General features: G+C 41.3%; 1 long non-coding RNA gene across 1 annotated transcript in view; it reads right to left on the bottom strand.

Annotated features, from left to right (window-relative positions):
- Positions 1-3996: 3996 nt before the first annotated feature.
- LOC137205392 (uncharacterized) overlaps positions 3997-19851 on the bottom strand; it is a 17003-nt gene continuing 1148 nt past the window's right edge. The window contains exons 2-3 of the long non-coding RNA XR_010934114.1: positions 6990-7052; positions 3997-4895 (exon numbers count right to left, since the gene is read on the bottom strand). This is a non-coding gene — a long non-coding RNA (uncharacterized lncRNA). The remainder of the gene's footprint in view (positions 4896-6989; positions 7053-19851) is intronic.

The raw sequence follows: 19851 nt of genomic DNA, 5'->3' as shown, positions 1-19851 counted from the left end.
CCAAATAGTTGTGATCCAGATTTAAGTGCTGTGTTAATAGAAGAGCAGGTTCAGTTGGTGAGAGTAGTTGGGGTGGTGTTTGAGAGAGGAGGGAGGGACATGAATTGGTCCTCAGGTATGTGGATTGAATGGCTAGGGCTAAGGGGAGGTTAAGAAGAGACCACGAGCACATTAGAAACAAGCTTTGCTTGTGTGGCAGACTATAAGTCCAACTGGACAATGTGATAGGCAATTGGAGTCCTGGTGAGCCCTGCAGAGTGGTGAGAGCAGTGTGTTTGAGGAAGGCGAGTCTAGGTGGGTTGGAAGAGGAGACACAAGGGTTCTAGAGATCAGACAGAAGGTTGCTGAATTATTGCGATTTGAATAAGACCAGACTAAAATGATGGCAGAGGGCAGGCTTAATATACAGGGGAGTATGTGAAAGAGAAAGACTGTCTCTTGCCTACTAGGAAGTGGATTAGGTACTTGTGGCACTGTTCTTTGGGTTATGTCGTCAACGGCCTGGTGAAGTAGTACCATTTGTACGAAGTAAACTGTCTCGTGGTGAAGTAATGTGCTTCAGGTTGCACTGCCAGTTGGTGCTGGAGTTGGATTTCGAAACCAAGCCAGTGCTCAGTCTATTTTCACCTTCTCCATATCACAGTTTCTCAGGATAAGGTCCTAAGGTTTGGTTATACTGATTATAATGGGGGCAATAAAACAAACGCGCCAGAGCCAACAGAAAGATAGAACGCTGGAGTGTAACCTTAGCTTATCGAGTTAACGTAGCTGTTTAGCCTAACCTTGGTACCTCGAACAAAGAACAATGCCCTTGAAAAGTACTTAGCACAGTTTACTACTTTTTTTCTTGAAACCTATATTACCCCTTACCATCTTGTTAATTTTGTTTCCTCCTACTTCACACCATCTCGTGGCTAGAAGTAAATGATGATGAAGTTGCTTTTCACGATTCTCTTAATTGGCTGTCTGAGGCTATGTACTTTGAGGGGGACTTTTGCTACTTAATAATGGCCACAGCAGTGAATAATAGTAGTGAAATAAGTCAAAATACAGGGGCGGGGAGCAAAGGCAGCTGGGTATAAGTTCATGCCAACTTCCTAGGTGGATTTGAGATCAGTGTGACTCCCGAAGATCAAGTCATGTAGGGGATGTGAGTGCTCCAAGTCAGAATGTTTTGCTGGGACATCGAATTTAGGTCTGAAACTTCCAGCACCAAGATAAAAAGAGGTGGTGTGTTCCTGTTGCATCTAGTCAAAGGGAGAATAACAGTTGCTTAGGAAAAAGTCTGTAGCAAAAAATTCAGGAACTTCTAACATTAATTGTCATTGAAGTACAAAGTGGAAATGTCTCCAGTGCAAGTTCAGAGAAATCCAGACATTTTATCTTCTGACAAAGAACACAATACTTTCTATGCTGAGGCCATGCCAGAAAAAAAAAAAAAAAGATCAAACCTCAGGTCAAACTTACCTAGATCCAACTACCAATTTTACAGGAAATCTAAGGACAGAGGAATATATTAAACTACATCAGTCAACAAAATCCAGACTGGTAAATTTTACAGGATAACTGATCCAGTCTCTTCAACAATTAAGTTCCAATGGAGAGAGAGATTGTAAATTAACAAAAGATGGAAAGGAAAAAAAAGCAACAGGCAAAACTAAACCTTAATGTGTTTAGGGAAGTACAGAAATAATATAAAGAATATTAAGGGGCTTCCCTGGTGGCGCAGTGGTTGAGAGTCCGCCTGCCGATGCAGGGGACGCGGCTTCGTGCCCCGGTCCGGGAAGATCCCACATGCCGCGGAGTGGCTGGGCCCGTGAGCCATGACCGCTGAGCCTGCGTGTCCGGAGCCTGTGGTCTGCAGCGGGAGAGGCCACAACAGTGAGAGGCCCGCGAACCACAAAAAAAAAAAAAAAAAAGTCAGGGAGGGGTATTCTTAGGGATGGAGGAGTTATACATTGTAGGGGGACATGAAGGGTTTGGGGGATAGCAAAATCCTATCATGACATGGTTGTTGTTTACAAGGGTGTTTGCTTTATAGCAATACATTAATCTACACATTTGCCCTATGTGGGTTTTAAAGTTTGTATTATATTAACCATAAAGGGTGCCGCGTGTGTATGTGTTTAAATGATATCACAATTTTCAGGACTATAGAACCAGTCTGAGAGGCTTTGCAGCCGAGACCAATGCTCAAAATCAAGCTTAGCAGGATTGGTCTGCTAAGGTGCTACAGCCCCTGCTGCTGAGCATCAGGCCCCAAGAATTGTCACTGAAATAGGGACTTCCCTGGTGTTCCCGTGGTTAAGACTCCGCGCTCCCAATGCAGGGGGCATGGGTTTGACCCCTGGTCAGGGAACTAGATCCTGCATGCCCCAACTAAAAGCCTGCATGCCGCAACTAAAAGATCCCTTGCAGCCAAATAAATATTAAAAAAAAAAAAAAGAATTGTCACTGAAACAATATAGCTGCCACCAATGCAAAATCTTTGCTAAGTCTATATAGTTCAGCCTCTGTTTCTTTGTTTTCAGTAGCTTTCGCTGCAAAGTCTGGGTTGGTTGGTGGAGCCCAAATTCCAGGCAAGTGAGGGAAAGGGAGTATCTCTTGTTTTCAGCTTCAAAAGTGGGGGTGGGCTCTGACTCTAAGGGTCGGGGATTCAGGTGCTGGGCGGACAAAATGAATGATAAATGCCCCTGGTGTCCGTGATGCTCAAACTTTACTGCCTGTTAGAATATCTGGGAAGTGCTTTTAAAAATACCAATGTTAAGGTTGCACCCCAGGCCAAGTAACACAGGATCTCTAGGGTGAGACTGTTAGTGGTTTTCTTGTTTGACTTTCTGTGTGATTGCCATGTGCGGCCAAGTTCATGAACCAGTGCCTACACTCTTGCTACTCAAAGTGTGGTCTTTAGGTCAGCCACATTGGAATCACCTGGGAGCTTGTTAGAAATGCAAAATCTCAATGCCAGGCGCGCGCGCACGCGCGCGCACACACACACACACACACACACACACACACACACACACACACACACACACTATGGCTGTACTGAATTAGAATCATATCTTGAAACAAGAGCCCTAGGTGCTGCTTGTTATGCACATTCCAATTTGAGAAGGACTGATCTACACTGTTCTTCCAAGGCCAGCCCAAGTCCCACCAGCAAGGATATTCCCTACTCCTGAGCAGGGAATTGACCTTGCCCTTCTCCATCCATTCTGTAGCACTTTTGAGCTACATTTCCACTGGGCATGTATTGCAGACTTCCTTGGTTGTGGTTAATTGTCTTATGTTGGCTCATCTCCTTACCAGACTGTAAGCTCTGGTGGGCAGGGACCCTGTCTCATCTCCTTTGTGTCTTCACAGTACTTAGCGCACTGCCATCCAAGCGGCAGGAGCTCAGGATGTGTGATCAGTGAACCAGTGACAGCCTTCTCCATCTTTCTCTGGCCTCCTTGTTCCCACCCCGACTTTCATGCATTCACATTTGTATTCCAATTTAAAGGCAACTTCAAATATAACCATAAAAGAACCTTAAAATTCAAGCCCAACCTTTTTCTGCAACTACCTCCAGACACAGGATAAGCTGGATGACTCCGTGGATCTCCGTTGCCTTGGAGGAGGTGGGCTAGGAAGCCCTCGGAGACTCAGTCCAATGTAAATATTCTCGGATTCTGTGGTTCCCCTCTGCCGGATTAACCAAGACTCAAAGTACTCTTAACTCTTGCGAGTTGGCAGGGATGGCTATGAAGAAATTATAAATTAAATAGAGCCATTGAGCCACCTTGTGACCATTCCTGGGAACTGCGTTTCTTCATTGTGCACCGGAAACTTCTCCAGAGCCCATCAGTCTGAGATCCATCATCAAGAATTTACGGTAAACACAGCCACACAAAATTAAATTCTCTCTCCCAACCTCCAATAAGATGGGAGTAAAGGAATTTACAAAGTATAATCAATCCTACAAAAACCAAATAAAAAAAGGCAAGAAACATCTGTAAGAATAAAAAAATTTATTTATGCAAATATTGACCTAGGTCTTTAAAAAGTGGGAGATAGAAAACAGAGCTAACTATTCTAGAGCAAAAGTTACAACCTAAGTGTTTTCAAAGGTGGATGCCAATAAAAAGTGAGCAGATTCACCCTGAATCCCACGAGTTCCAGAGTTTAGCGGTACCAGGGACCATGGAGATGATAAACATGTGGTGATGGGTTAAAAATGGGGATGAGTAGAAAGTCTGTGTAAGAAATAATGGGATCCCCAGGTGTCCCCGCCCACCTCTTGCTTCCAGGAGTTGCTGCCACTCTTGCTGGAGGCTTATTATTTGCAGAAATGGAATGACAGAACCTCCAGATGAGGACACAGGGCATGGGGAAAGGTGGAGGTGAGTCAGAGGGTCGAACACCAGGAGTTCAGTGAATATCTGCATTGGGTTTTTAGTTTATTTATTTATTTATTGGCTGCATTGGGTCTTTATTGCTGCATGTGTGCTTTCTCTAGTTGCGGTGAGCGGGAGCTGTTCTTCATTGAGGTGCGCGGGCTTCTCACTGCAGTGGTTTCTCTTGTTGCGGAGCACGGGCTTGAGGCACGAAGGGGCTTTAGTAGTCGTGGCTCATGGGCTCAGTAGTTGTGGCTCGCGGGCTCTAGAACGCAGGCTCAGTAGTTGTGGCGCACGGGCTCAGTTGCTCCGTGGCATGTGGGATCTTCCCAGACCAGGGCTCGAACCTGTGTCCCCTGCATTGGCAGGCGGATTCTTAACCACTGTGCCACCAGGGAAATCCCAATATCTGCATCTTGAACGATGAGCTCCTCAGATTCCTTCCTTCCTTCTCCCCTCCCTTTCCCAGAATTTTGGCAGCCAGGCCAAAGATTTGGAATGTCCTCTCTGGAAAACCTGTCCCAAAAGAAAAGACTCACAAATACTGGAGATTCACCAACTACAAGTTAGTCTCATTGCAGATTACTCTATGTTGAAGGTCTCCAGTCATCAAGATAGATGAATATACATAAAGTTTCCAATCTACCTAGAATATATATATGAGATCATTTAAACACAGAAACGTATAGACAAATTAATAAAAATCCATGTTCCTGACCCTCAGACTTAACAGATATTTGCATTCAATCAGATATTCAGTTCTTCACATTAACATAAATGAGAGAATAAAACAACAAACAACAGAAAAAGGAAACAAAGGGGGAAAAAATGCAGAAAATCAAACTCACTTTCATTAATATTCTTGGATATGAGATGATATTGTATCCAAAAAGCAAGATAAGGATGTCATAAAAAAAAGAAATAAAGAATGAGATAGGATTCTCTAAAATAAAAACTGTCAACTGAAATAAAAGTTTCAAGAGAATTAGAAGATAAAAGTCAAGGAAATCTTCCTGAAAGTAAAACACACACAAAAAAGAGTGAGAAATGGAAAATGGGAGGAAATGATAAGAAATTTAGAAGGCCAATCTAAAAGCCAAAATTTGATTAGTTGGAGGTCTAGAGAAAGAAAATAGAGAGGAAAGCTGAAGGAAGGTGGTTATCGAAGAGAGAATATAAGAAAACTTACTAGAATTGAGAGATTTTAGTCTCCAGATTGAAAAGACCTAGCACGAAAAACAAAAAATTACCTGCACCCAGGAATGTCATCATGACATTTCAGAATTCCAAAGATAAATGATTTAAAAAAAAAAAAAAAAACAGAGAAAAAGCAGGTCACATACAAAAGAATCAAGGACCTGAATGATTTAAATGTTCCTAAAGTAATACCGAGACCTCGAAAACAATTCTGAGTGAAAAGGATATTCTATGTAGAATTCTATACTCATTCAAATTACCTGTCAAATGTGAAATGATGTATTCAAATATGCAAAGAGGTAAATGTTTCATTCCCTTACTCGCCTTCTCAGGAATCTATTGGAGGATATATTCTAGCAAAATGAAAAAGTACACCAGGAAAGAGGGAGACCTGAGATCCTGCAGGGCGGTGCCGCTGGCCTAGGAAGCAACCGATCTCGAGTGGACTGAGGACGTGGTCTCCAGAAACGCAAGTGGGAGAAATAATATTGATAGGTGATGGATGTTACAGAGCTGATGGAGCATGTGAAAAGAATGAGGAAAGGGACCAGGCTAGGGACCAGGCTGTCTGAGAGCAGGGATAAAATCTGCCCAGTTTGCCACTGGATCTCCAGTGCCTAAGTGTTCCTGGCACATAGAAGTTGCCCAGTAAATCATGTTAAAGGAGTGAGTGAATGAACGCATAAACGAGAGTTGATGAAGCTTCACGTATGTGCTTTGAGCCAGGCAATACAGCAGACACCTAGAAATACAGGATAAATGTAATTTTAAATGCATAGCAAAATTCTCAAGAAAGCAAGGACAACTGAGGGACAAACAGGTTACTTAGAAATCATATTGCAGGGCTTTAATTTGCAGATGTCCAGAGATGCCACTGCTCCTTCTCCTCCCTGCTCAGTGAAATCAGGGCTGCATTCCCATCACCCCATCAGGAAAGCTCTTGCCGAGGTCAGAGCGATGCTGAATCTGAGATGTTGACTCATTAATTTCACTCCTTCCTGAAACACCTCCTTCACTTGGATCCCAGGACACTGCTCTCTGCCTCCCTCACTTGCTCTCCTCAGTCTCAGAGCCAGTGTCCTCTTCATCTTCCTTTTTTTTTTAATGGATTATAGTTTATTTACAATGCTGTGTTAGTTTCAAGTGTACAGCAAAGTGAATCAGTTATACATATATCCACTCTTTTTTAGATTCTTTTCCCGTATATGTCATTACAGAGTATTGAGTAGAGTTCCCTGTGATAATCTGATTTCAGCTAATCCTGAGTTAGGACACGTACTCCATGAGGTATGTGTTGTTGTCTGCATTTGGCAAGTGGATAAATACAAGCTCAGCAAATTATGTAACTTGTCAGAATCACACCAGCAGAAAGGAAAACTCAGGCCCATTCCCAGGTGGGTCTGACTCCCATACCTGATCACTTACTTTCCCTGGAAGTCCATGCCCTAATGGATGGCCACTTTCAATTCTTGATATCTGTTGTAAAAACAGAGCAGTACTTTAGAAAATAATATGAGACATGTGTATACTATAATATCATCTGAGTATGGGACTTGACCCTGCACCACATAGAGGGATGTTATACACAACTGACTAGAGTTTACAAGTCCGTTTTTTAGAACTGATTAAATGTCTTTTATTAAAATTTAAATTCCCATAATATTGTAATAATAAGTGCTCACATAAAAAGCAAATAGAATAGACTCTGGTCATTTATAAAATAGCATTATATGAAACGAGTCTCAATAAATTTTAAAAGATTGAAATATTTAAAAGTATCTTTTCTGACCACAATGAAACTAGAAATCAATAATAGAAGAGAAACTGGAAATTTTACAAATATATGAAAATTAAACAACATACTGTTTTTTCAATGAAGGTATAATTGACATAAAACATACTCATTTCAGGTGTACAAAATAATGATTCAATGTATGTATATATTGCAAAACAATCACTACGATAAGTCTAGTTAACACCCATCACCAGACATAGTTACAGATTTTCTTTTCCTTGTGATAAGAATTTTTAAGGGCTTCCCTGGTGGCGCAGTGGTTGAGAGTCCGCCTGCCGATGCAGGGGATGCGGGTTCGTGCCCCGGTCCGGGAAGATCCCACATGCCGCGGAGTGGCTGAGCCCGTGAGCCATGGCCGCTGAGCCTGCGCGTCCGGAGCCTGTGCTCCGCAACGGAAGAGGCCACACAGTGAGAGGCCCGCGTATCGCATGAAAAAAAAAAAAGAATTTTTAAGATCTACTCTCTTAGCAACTTTCAAATATACAGTACAGTGTTATTAACCACAGTCACGATGCTGTACATTACACCCCTTGGACTTATTTTATAACTGGAAGTTTGTACCTTTCGACCATCTTCACTCATTTCACTCCATCCCCAGCCCCCTGCCTCTGGTAACCACGAATGTGTTCTCTGTATCTATGAGCTCGTTTTTTCATTTGTTTTTTTGTTTGTTTGTTTTAGATTCCACATATAAGTGAGATCATATGGTATTTTTCAATTAGCATAATACCCTCCATGTTGTTGAAAATGGCAGGATTTCCTTCTTTTTTTATGGTTGAATAATATGCCATTGTGTATGTATGTGTATATGTCTATCATATATATATACATAGTTCACATTTTCTTTGTCCATCGATGGACACTTCGGTTGTTTCCATGTCTTGACTATTGTAAATAATGTTGTAACGAACATGCGGGCATAAATATCTTTTCCAGTTAGTGTTTCTCTTTCTTTCAGATAAATACCCATATGTGGAATCGCTGAATCATATGGTAGTTCTATTTTAAATATTTTGAGGGACCTTCATACTGTTTTTCACAGTGACTGCACCAAGTTACATTCTCACCAACAGTGCTCGGGGCGCTCTCTTTTCTCCACATCCTTGCCAACACTTGTTATTTTTTATCTTTTTTACAACAGCAGTTCTAACAGGTGTGAGGTGATATCTCACGGTGGTTTTGATTTGTATTTCCCTGATGATTAGTGATGCTGAACATGTTTTCATGTACCTGTTGGCCATTTGTATGTGTTCTTTGGAAAAATATATATTCAGATCCTCTGCCCATTTTTAAATTGGGTTGTTTGGGGTTTTCAGATATATGATTTGCAAATGTTTTTTCCCATTTGGTAGGTTGCATTTTCATTTTGTTGATGTACAGCATAGTGACTACAGTTAATAATACTGTATTGTATATTTGAAAGTTGCTAAGAGACTAGACTTTAAAAGTCTTCATCACAAGAAAAAAAATAGGTAACTATGTATGGTGATGGATGTTAACGATACTTATTGTAGTGATCATGTCATAGTGTATACAAATATCGAATCATTATGTTATACACCTGCAGCTAATAATGTTATATGTCAATTATACCTCAGTAAAAAACAAAAACAAAACCCCAAAGCAATATGGTCTTGGCATAAAGACAGACATATAGACCAATGTAACAGGATAGAGAGCCCAGAAATAAACCCTCACATACATGGTCAAGAATCCAACTTCCCCAGAAGGCATTCCTACCAACTGTTCAGTCACTATGTGAGTGACTGAGTGGGAGCTCTCCCACAAGTTCTGGAAGCTTCTTGGCTTGACAGTAAGCCCAGGGCTCTCAGTTGCCGCCTTCCATCCCTGATGGCTGGTTGGTGGCAAGAAGACTGGTGAAAACAGCAGCAAAGCAAGTGGTAAGGGTAAATTTGTGATTTGTAGTAAGTCAACTTGCCCAGTTATAAAAATATCAACCATGTTGTGTGGCCATCTTCAAAACGTCAGATCTTAAGTCTGGAGAAGGAAGCTCACATCTTTCAGACCCATGAATATTATCCAGACTCTATTGCTCAGATAGGCAGAGCAGAGGTTTTAATTTTAATGAAGTCCAACCTACCAGTTTTTTCTTTTCAAAAGCGTGGATCACGCTTCTGGTGTTGCATCTAAAAAGTTATCGCCCAACATAAGGTCACTTAGGTTTTCTCCTATGTTATCTTCTATGAGTTCTATAGTTTTGTATTTTACATTTAGGTCTATGGGCTATTTTGAATTAATTTTTGTGAAGGGTGTAAGGTCTGGGTCTATATTCTCTCTCTATCTCTCTCTTTTTTGCATGTGGATGTCCTGTTGTTCCAGCCCCATTTGTTGAAAAGACTATTCTTTCTTTTACCATTTAATTGCCTTTGCTCATTTGTCAAAGATCAGCTGACCATATTTGCCTGTGTCTACTTCTGGGCTCTCTATTCTCTTCCATTGATCTATTTGTCTTATTGCTCAGATTGGAATATCAGTGGAATTATTGGACAGTCTGTCTCAGCAACAAAAGCAAAGCTGTAGGAGCCTCAGCTAATTCGTTGACTTGATTCACAGAAAAGACATTGGACAATTTCTACAGTTTTGCTTGGTTATTTGCTGTCGCTTGGGCCCAGATGATACCAAGGCCATCTGAAATGTTTATTCAGGCAAGTGTGGTTCTGAATGGTATGAAAAACAAGTAGCACAAAAATCTCTTTTTTAGAAAACAATTTGAATAAAGTCATTTTTAAAGGATTCTGAAGCTTAAGTCATGAACATAAACACCACCATTTAAAAGCAAGAGATGAAAAGGCTAATGAAGCTTCAGTTTAAAGACATCTTAGTGATGGTGAAGCTTAATTAGAAGAAATTTTACAAAATGAAAAATATGGAATAATGAAAATAATGAAACATGTTGATTATTTGTTACTTCTTTCCTAATATTATTTAAAATACTATTTAGAGTCAAAATGTTTTATTTGTTTAAAACATGTATTATTTACTTGAAAAAAAAGTGTATCAACTAACAAAATACCCAACTTATAAGACGTGTAGTTTGATTTACTGTGTTCACTATTGACCAAAACTTAAAATTCTAACTTCCCGAAATAAATATTTCATGAGTTATTTATTTTTTGGAAGGAGCATTTCAGGAACAACCTATAGATAAGGATTGGGTTCCAATTCCTCTTTATCCCTATAACATTCTCTCCTTTTATGATAAAATATAAACATGCAAAAAAACACACCCCTTGAATAGGCTCCTTTCTACATTTTTTTGCCTAATGAACTACATTAGGTAAATTACAAAGGTCAACCAAACTGTGGTTCTTTTCTACTTTGCAGGATTCTAAGACACTTTATAGTTCACACCACAGAAATAAGAAAGAACATCTTCAATGAATTCTTAACTGTAGAGAACTTATGAGAAGGAAATTAACACAATGTTACGCGATGACAAAATGAGGGCTGAAAGTCAACAAATTGAGCTCATTTTAAAAATGTCGGGCTTCCCTTGTGGTGCAGTGGTTAAGAATCTGCCTGCCAATGCAGGGGACACGAGTTCGAGCCCTAGTCCAGGAAGATCCCACATGCCGCGGAGCAGCAAAGCCCGTGCGCCACAAGTACTGAGCCTGCGCTCTAGAGCCCACGAGCCACAGCTACTGAAGCCCGTGTGCCTAGAGCCCGTGCTCCGCAACAAGAGAAGCCACCGCAATGAGAAGCCAGCGCACTGTAACGAGGAGTAGCCTCTGCTCGCCGCAACTAGAGAAAAGCCCGCGCAGCAACGAAGACCCAACGCAGCCATAAATAAATAAATAAATAAGAAAAAAGTGAATGGCTTTAAAATAAATATTCCCAGCCCTTTATAAGAACACACGATGACATGAGAATTCCCTGGTGGTCCAGTGGTTAGGACTCCACGCTTTCACTGTCGAGGGTACGAGGGTTCCCTGGTCAGGGAACTAAGATCCCACAAGCTGTGTGGCTGGGCCAAAAAAAAAAGAACACACAGTGACAATATCCATATGGTGCTTCAAACATCAACAGGAAGACTTCCAGACTGTTCTTTGGTCTATCCAGCCTGCTAGCAGAGGGGGAAGTGCTTATGGTGTTCCAGCCACAGAACTATGTAGCAAGTGGACAGAATTGTGGACATATTTCCCTCAGAGGACAACACAGACTTCTTAGTTGTTTTCAACTCTGAAAAGCCTCTATCACCTGGACTCTACAGATGGTGCTGCTGGGAGTACAGTCCCCAAATCACTAAAAGGAAGCAGTAGTCCTTGAAGAAATGGCTGATTCCAGAGCTGGGCAGGCAAAGGGCAGAATGACCCTGGAACATCCTATTGTTTCAGAAAGTAAGGAAAATTCCAAAGAATTATGGGTGCATGCCAATGGCACACAGGAACTAGATGAAAGATGCTCCCTTTGGTCAAATATAGGACAGTTTGAGCATCAAAATAAAGAATTTAAAAGAATTCATGAATTGATAATAAATAAGGGGCTAAGGGCAAGCTCCTCTTTGTAGTGGAATGCCAACTAATACAGGTTTAAGGAATGACAGAGTTAGAAATTCACCATTTAGTAAACATCACAGTAATAATTGACTCAGGCAAGAATCAGCAATGGATGCTATCATTGGGTGCAAGTGTGCTGGGGAACAGGATGTTGTGAACAGTCACAAACATCTTCCCACCAATTCTCTGTTAATCACAAAGGGAAAAAAGGTGCCTTTATAGCGCGGACACCTGGCAAACACAACCTGAACCAAGTGATCTAAGTTAGCATCACAAAAAGTGGGACAAACTGACATCACTTGCCTCCTGGTATGGTGCACTGAGTATTCCTGACAGTGATGCATCAGGCAAAACTGGTCGTTCTACAGAACACATGGTCTACACTCTTCAAAATACCAATGTCTTAAAAGCAAAAAAAAAAAAAAGGCTGAGAAAATGTTTGAGCTTAGAGACATGGTAACTAAATACAGTGCATGATTCTAGATTAAATCTTGGGAAAAGATGCTATAAAGGACAATACTGGGATAAAAAATTGAATGTTGACTGAATATTATGTATCAATATTAAATTTCCTGAATTTAATAATTGAACTGTGGCTGTGTGAGAGAATGTCCTACTTCTTAGGAAGCACATACTGAAGTATTCATGGGCAAAGGAGTGTGATGTCTTGAACTTGCTTTCAAATGGCTCAGAAAAGAAAAGAATAATACGTATTATATTGTGAATCAAGGTTAAAGGCACATGGGAGTTTGTTATAATATTTTTACAACCTTTCTATAGGTCTAGCTCTTTTCAAAATAAAAAGTTTAATAGAAAAATAAGGTTGGGGCACTTCCACTTCTGGTAATGGTTGAGTAAATCCTATGAAAGCAACCTCCACAGGGGGAAAAATTAAAAAAAGATAAACTCTGGACTTTATACAAAAAATCAGCTAAATAAAGCCCCTAGAGAGTGAACTATTTATTTACCAAATAAAAAAAATAAAAGTGAAACAATATCTCTAAAGGCTGAAAGAAAAAGAAAGTCAACCCAGAATTCTATATCCCATGAACACATCCTTCAGTAAAAAGGGAAAATAGACATTCTCAGTTAAAAGAGGAAAAAAAAAAAAAAAAGAATTCATTGCCAGCAGATTTGCAATACAATAAATGCTAAAGGAACTCCTACACGCTGAAGGTGTATGATACCAGATGGAAACTTGGGTCCTCAGAGAGGAATAAAGAGCATCAGTAAGTAAATATGTGGGTAGATATAAAAGTCTGTTTTTTCTTCTTCATTTCATTATAATATGTATGACTCTTTACACCTAAAAATGACAACATTGTCTTGAGGGGTTAATGAAATACATGTAAATGTGTGTACATACATACAATGTATACACACAGTGCTATGTATACTGGAGAAGGGATAAATGGATCTATATGTTACAAGTTTTCTATATTTAGTGTACTGCTAACTCTATATAGACTGTGAAAATTTAAGAATGAATAATGTAATCCCTGGAAAAACCACCAAAAAAAAAAAGTGGAAAAAAAAAGTATAGCTAAAAAGCCAACAGAAAAAAATGAAATAGACTTCTTTAAGAGGCAAGGAAGGAAGAACCAGAACAAAAAGTGGAGGAGGTGAACAGAAAACAATAAAATAGTAGGTAAGTTATCTCAACCTGATAAAGGTCATCTACAAAAAACCTACAATTAACACCGTCCTCAATAGTGAAAGGCCAAAGACTTTCCTTCTAAGATCGGAGACAAGGCAAAGATGTCCACTTCCACTTCTCCTATTCAACATAGGACTGGAGGTCCTCGCCAATGCAGTTAGACGCAAAATAAAAGGCCTACAGATTGGAGAGGATCAAATAAAGCTGTCTTTATTTGTAGACAACATGATCTGGTACACAGAAAATCCCAAGGAATCTACGAAACAGCTATAAAAACTAATAGATGAATTTAAGAACAGAATATGCAGTTGATTTTTATATATTGACCTTATTAAATTCATCTGTTTCATTGCAAAATGGGTTTATTCAGGAATTGGCAAGAATTGCAATTTGGGGGACTTCCCTGGTGGTGCAGTGGTTAAGAATCTGCCTGCCATTGCAGGGGACATGGGTTCGATCCCTGATCTGGGAAGATCCCACATGCTGTGGAGCAACTAAGCCCGTGCACCACAACGACTGAGCCTGTGCTCTAGAGCCAGGGAGCCACAACTACTGAAGCCCGTGCGCCTAGAGCCCATGCTCTGCAACAAGAGAAGCCACTGCAATGAGAAGCCTGCACACCGCAATGAAGAGTAGCCCCCGCTCACGGCAACGAAAGAAAGCCCATGCGCAGCAACGAAGACCCAACGCAGCCAAAAATAAAATAAATAAATTTATAAAAGAAAAAAAAAGAATTGCAATTTGGGACATGCAATCTACAAGGAACCACAGGCAAGTCTGGAGAACAAAGGAGAGAAAACTCTTTTATAGAGGAGAAGGGGGAGTTGGGAGGAGCTATTATAAATAGAGTCCATTGGAGGAAACTGGGAATTCAGAGTGTAGTGGCTTTTCATTAGCTGAGTTGTGACAGTCTCTCAATGGCTAGGCTATTTCCTGGCAGGGAGAAATTCTTCCTTCTGCTAGGTAGTAAAGTGGTAACCTTCTTCCCATTAGAGATACAAAGGTACCGTCTGTTCCTGTTGGGTCTGCAGTTGACACTGGAATGGTAAGGCGTGAGAGCTTACCCCTCTGGCCTCCCGACTACATTTTAAATGAGGTTTCTGTTTATTAACTTTCATAGCACAATTTTTAATGAGTGTGTAGTACTCCATGTTATATTTGCCTTAGAAATGCCTAATGAAAGTACAGCTTCCCTCAGCTCCCCAGTCCAGAGATGAGATGAGATACCAGTAATAAAATTTATGACTACCATTTATTAAAATGTGTATCTGAAACTGTGCCAAGTGCTTTATGTACATCTTACATGAAGTGGGTATTATTTGTATCCCCATTTAACAATGAGAGACAATGGTGTACTGGTAAATGTCTTATAACCACTCTCTAGGAAAAAAAAACCCTGATTCATAGCATTTACCAATTTCCATGGTGTAAATAATCCCACTATGGCCAATTTCAAGCTATCAACATGATATCACCAAACATAGAGCTGGGAAGAGATGAACAGTAGCACACCATTATATAGTTTTGCCACCATACAGAAACAATAGACAAAAATAACCTTTAGAGCATAGAAAATAGTAAAATGTAATAAAATGAGGAAGTAATGAGTTTTAATTATTTATTATGGTTGTTTAATATAAGTTGTTTATTTGTAAGTTTTTATAATTTAATTTTTGATAAGAGCTGTGTTTAATAACCCACTTGTGAAATTCCTGAAATGTTGACAGTTGGCTCTTGCCACCACTGAAAAGAGATTAAGTCACTCGTACAGCCATTGGACTTCAAATGTCATCCTCTCAGCTCTAGGACCATTTTGCCTTATCTGTTGATGCCTGCTGTAAGCCAGATACATATTAGTGCCTGTGGAGAATCACATGTGAATAGATAAGATGCGGGAGGTGTATTTAATAGTACAACGTAATACATTCTGTGGAGTGGTGTGGTGTGCACACTGAGAAAAGATGAGTCAGTCCTATCTGGGGAAATTAGGTGTTTTAAAGGGAAGGTGACACTTAGGCAACTATCAACAATGGCTGCTGACATCGTGAAACAGAGACAACCTGACACTGTGTGCCTCCTGACAGAAGGACCACCACCTCCTATAACACAAGAAAGCAAAACTCAAACCTTCTGAATTTGATTTACTACCTACAGTCTACTACCAATTTAGAGAAAATCAACAAAGTAACAAATGAAATTACCCTACAGGGACTGAATCAACAAAATCTAGACTGTGAGAAACACTATAGGACAAAGAGTCCAATTTCTTCTACAAATAAATTGCAAGGAAAAAATGTACGGATCTTACTGGGAACTTGATTTAAATAAATTGTAAATAAATTCTCCAACAAGATAGTTGGGAAAATATGAACATCGACTACATATTTTGTGATACTAAGAAAATATTGTTAGTTTGTTAGTTGTATAATATCACTGCAGTTAAATTTTGTAAAAAAAAAAAAGGTTCCTATCTTTAGATATACATATTGAAATATTTATAGAGGAAGTGATATCTAAGATCTTTTCAAAGTTCTATGAGGACATGTATGTTCAATTGATCTTTAACAAGGGTGCCAAGACAATTAAATGGGAGAAAGAATAACCTTTTCAACAAATGGCGTTGGGACACCTGGATATCCATATGCCAAAGAATGAAGTTGGACTCCTACCTTGCACTGTACACAAGAATTAACTCAAAGTAGATCATAGACCTAAATGTAAGAGCTAAAACTATAAAATTCTTAGAAGAAAATACAGGAGTAAATCTCTGTGGCCTTGAGTTAGACAATGTTTTCTTAGATATGACACCAAAAGCACAAGCAACAAAAGAAAAAGAAGGATAAATTGGACTTCATCAAATCAAAGACTTTTGTGATGCACACAGTATCATCAAGTGAAAAGACAACCCATCAAATGGGAGAAAATATTCACAAATCATATCTCTGAAAAAGGACTTATATCCAGAATATAAAAAGGTTTGCAACTCAACAATAAAAAGACAAAGGCAAAGGATTTGAATAGTCATTTCTCCAAAGAAAATACAAATATCCAATAAGCACATGAAAAGTTACCCAGAACCATTAGTCATTAAGGAAAATATAAATCAAAACCACAATGAAGGGCTTCACTGGTGGCGCAGTGGTTGAGAGTCCGCCTGCCGATGCAGGGGACGCGGGTTCGTGCCCCGGTCCGGGAAGATCCCACATGCCGCGGAGCGGCTGGGCCCGTGAGCCATGGCCGCTGAGCCTGCGCGTCCGGAGCCTGTGCTCCGCAACGGAAGAGGCCACAACAGTGAGAGGCCCGCGTATCGGGAAAGAAAAAAAAAAAAACCGACAATGAAATACCACTTCATATCCACTAGAATGGCTAGACTTAAAAAGACAGACAGTACACTTTGGCAAGGATGCAGAGAGATTGGAACTCTCATATTGGGTTGGCTAAAAAGTTCGTTCTGGTTTTTCTGTAAGATGTTAATGGAAAAATCCAAATGAACTTTTTGGCCAACCCAGTATATTTCTGGTGGTAATGTTAAATGGTGCAGTGACTTTGAAAAACAGTTCGGCAGCTCCTCAAAATGTTAAACATAGACCATCCGACTCAGCAATTCCACCACAAGGAAGGGAAGTGAAAACATGTCCACACAAAAACTTGTACACAAACGTTCATAGCAGCATTATTCATGAGGCCAAAAAGGTGGAAATAACCCAAATGTCCATCAACTTATTAATGAATAAATAAAATGTGGTTATCCACACACTGGAATATTATTCAGCCATAAAAATAATGAAGTACTGATACATGCTGCAATGTGGGTGAATCTTGAAACTTCTGCTAAATGAGAGAAGCCAGTCACAGAAGACCACACATTTTATTATTTGTATGAAAATGTATGGAATCAACAAATTTATAGAGACAGGAAGTAGACTGGCGATTGTCTACAGATAGGAGGAGGGCTGGGGAAAGGACTGACTGCTAATGGGTAGGGGTTTCTTTTAAAGGAAAGATGAACATGTTTGAAAATTAGATCATGGTGATGGTTGCACAACATGGTGAGTATACTAAAAACACCGAAATTGTACATTTTAAATGGATGGATTTTATAGTATGTGAATTATAACTCAATAAAGCTGTTTAAAAAAATTCTATAAGGAGGGGAAATAAACAGAAATAAGATCAGCTGTGGGCTGGTAAGTGTTAAAGCTGGGAGATGAGTACAGGGGGATTCATAATACTATTATCTCTAGTTTACATTTAGAATTTTCTGAAAGAAAAATTGGATACATTTCCTAGAATTTTCAGAGGTGCTTATCCAAATGTTTTCTGGCCTCCCCCAGTTCATGGGCTCGGAGAAGGCCATCCGTCCTAGGTGGGGTGGAGTGGGTTTGTTTTACACATAACCTGAGCTGCTGCTGGCCACTTCCACCATCTTTCTACTCCATTGACCACTCTGCCCACTCACGGGCAGCTTGGCCGACCTCTGCCACAGGCTGGCCTCTGGACCAACAGTGGGCCTCTGCCGGGGCCGTGCCCCCCTCCCTGCCTCCTCCTTCAGACCACTGACCTCTTGTATGTCTTCCCTTCTACTTGTCACCACCAGCCCTGTCAGAGGGGGAACCCACAGCAGAGCAGCTGGGATCCCAGTGACCCAGCTCTTGCCTCCACCCCTCAGCCCTCTCTGTCCCCCACACAGACTCTCCCAGAGGGTGAAGCTCAGGCACAGCCTCACACATCACCTAGGCCCCCAGCCCCTCACTTCCAGACCCAGCTGCTCCCTCTGGCCTCTCTGTTAAGTATCCTCCTCCCTCGGGCTGCATCCTGTGCTCTCCGTGCTGCCAGCTGTCTTCCAGCAATCTCAGCCCAAGGAAGGATCTAAGCGGTTCTGACTTAAAGTGAAGCTGACTTCCTTCCTACATGGCTCTTGAGCCCTGAACAAGTCAAGGGATTGTATGTATGTGCACATAGAGGTCCCTGGAGAGTTGCCACCAGTTAAAAAGCCCTAGAAAGGCTCTGGAACATTCTACAACAATTAGGGGGTGGGTCCAACCACTTAGGTAGCTCTGCTTGATTTCTCACACCTGTGTGGTCCCTGACGCAGCCAAAATCCAGAGTTACACGGGTTTGGGTATGAAATACGAAGTGTGGCCTGGAGGAAAGATCAGAGGAGGAACTGAAGTCCGGCTGGGACAGCAGGGTTGGAGAGGAGGAAGGGCCACACGACAGATGGCGGAAGCAGAATTGCCAGGACTTGGTGACCAGTTGCATGTAAGGATTAAGAAGAGTTCCAGGTTGGGGGACCAGGTGAAAGGTGATGTCCTTAGCTGGGATAGAAAAGGAAAGAGGACTGGGTTCAAGTGTGATTGTTGAAATGGAACGCCTGTGAATGCCTCGGTGGGGATAGAGGGGCTTAGCTGGAAACTGAGGTCTAGAGCTGAGGTGAACCAGCAATGCTGAGGACTAGAAGCTGCAGATGTGGCGTCTACATCAGGGCTCAGAGGCCTCTCTCAGAGATAGGGTGACCGAATGGCCTGGTCCTGGTTTACACCCTCTGTCCTGGTTTATGCCTATAAACGTATCCCTGTTAGCACCTCCTGCACTCTCAAAAGTGTCCCAGTTTGGATGACAAACTGCCTTCCAGTCACAGCTCTGCTGCTTTCCCGCTGTGTGACCTTGGAGCAAAGCATTTCTGCTCTTGGAGTCTCCGTTTCTTTCCTCTGCAAAAGATGGAGATTGAACAGTGATCTGAAATGTCTCTTCCTCTGAGAAGTTGTGTTCATCTTGTCTGGTGCCGTTTCTCTTGGGGTTCAGGTCACCTGATGTGGGATGTCAGTCACCTCCGAAGAGAGCGTTTGTGTGTGTGTTGAGGGGGGAATCTCTCTGGGGTACCGAGGCTGAGGACGAGAGTCCATGGAGCCCTTTCAGCACCAGCCTATGTCTATGCTGGAGCTATCTGGCTCACAGACTGGTGGCAATCGGTAAGAAGGCGCCGGGAACTTGGAAAGTGGGGGCGGAGGGGGCGGTATTAGGCTTCGGCGACAAGCTGGGAAGGCAGTGGGATTTGCAGTTAAACCTAGCTTCAAATCAAGCTGCTACTTGACCTGAGTATGTTTGCTCATCAGTAAAATGGGGTTAATTAGGCGGCCTCGCCAGGATGCGTGAAGCTGGAGGTGATATACGTCCTAGAGGCAGCAACAGCTGCTGGGATCGCGGCGGCAGAAGCTTTGGAAGTGAAGCAGGACCCCGAGCGGGACCGGAGGCGATTCCCGGAGGCCGGGGCACCAGCGGGCGAGGAAAGGGGGATACGAACAC

Source organism: Pseudorca crassidens, chromosome 14 (genome assembly GCF_039906515.1).
Source record: "Pseudorca crassidens isolate mPseCra1 chromosome 14, mPseCra1.hap1, whole genome shotgun sequence".
NCBI lineage: Eukaryota > Metazoa > Chordata > Mammalia > Artiodactyla > Delphinidae > Pseudorca > Pseudorca crassidens.
Note: the sequence above shows the minus strand (reverse complement) of the source record. Positions and strands in the feature narration are given on the sequence as shown.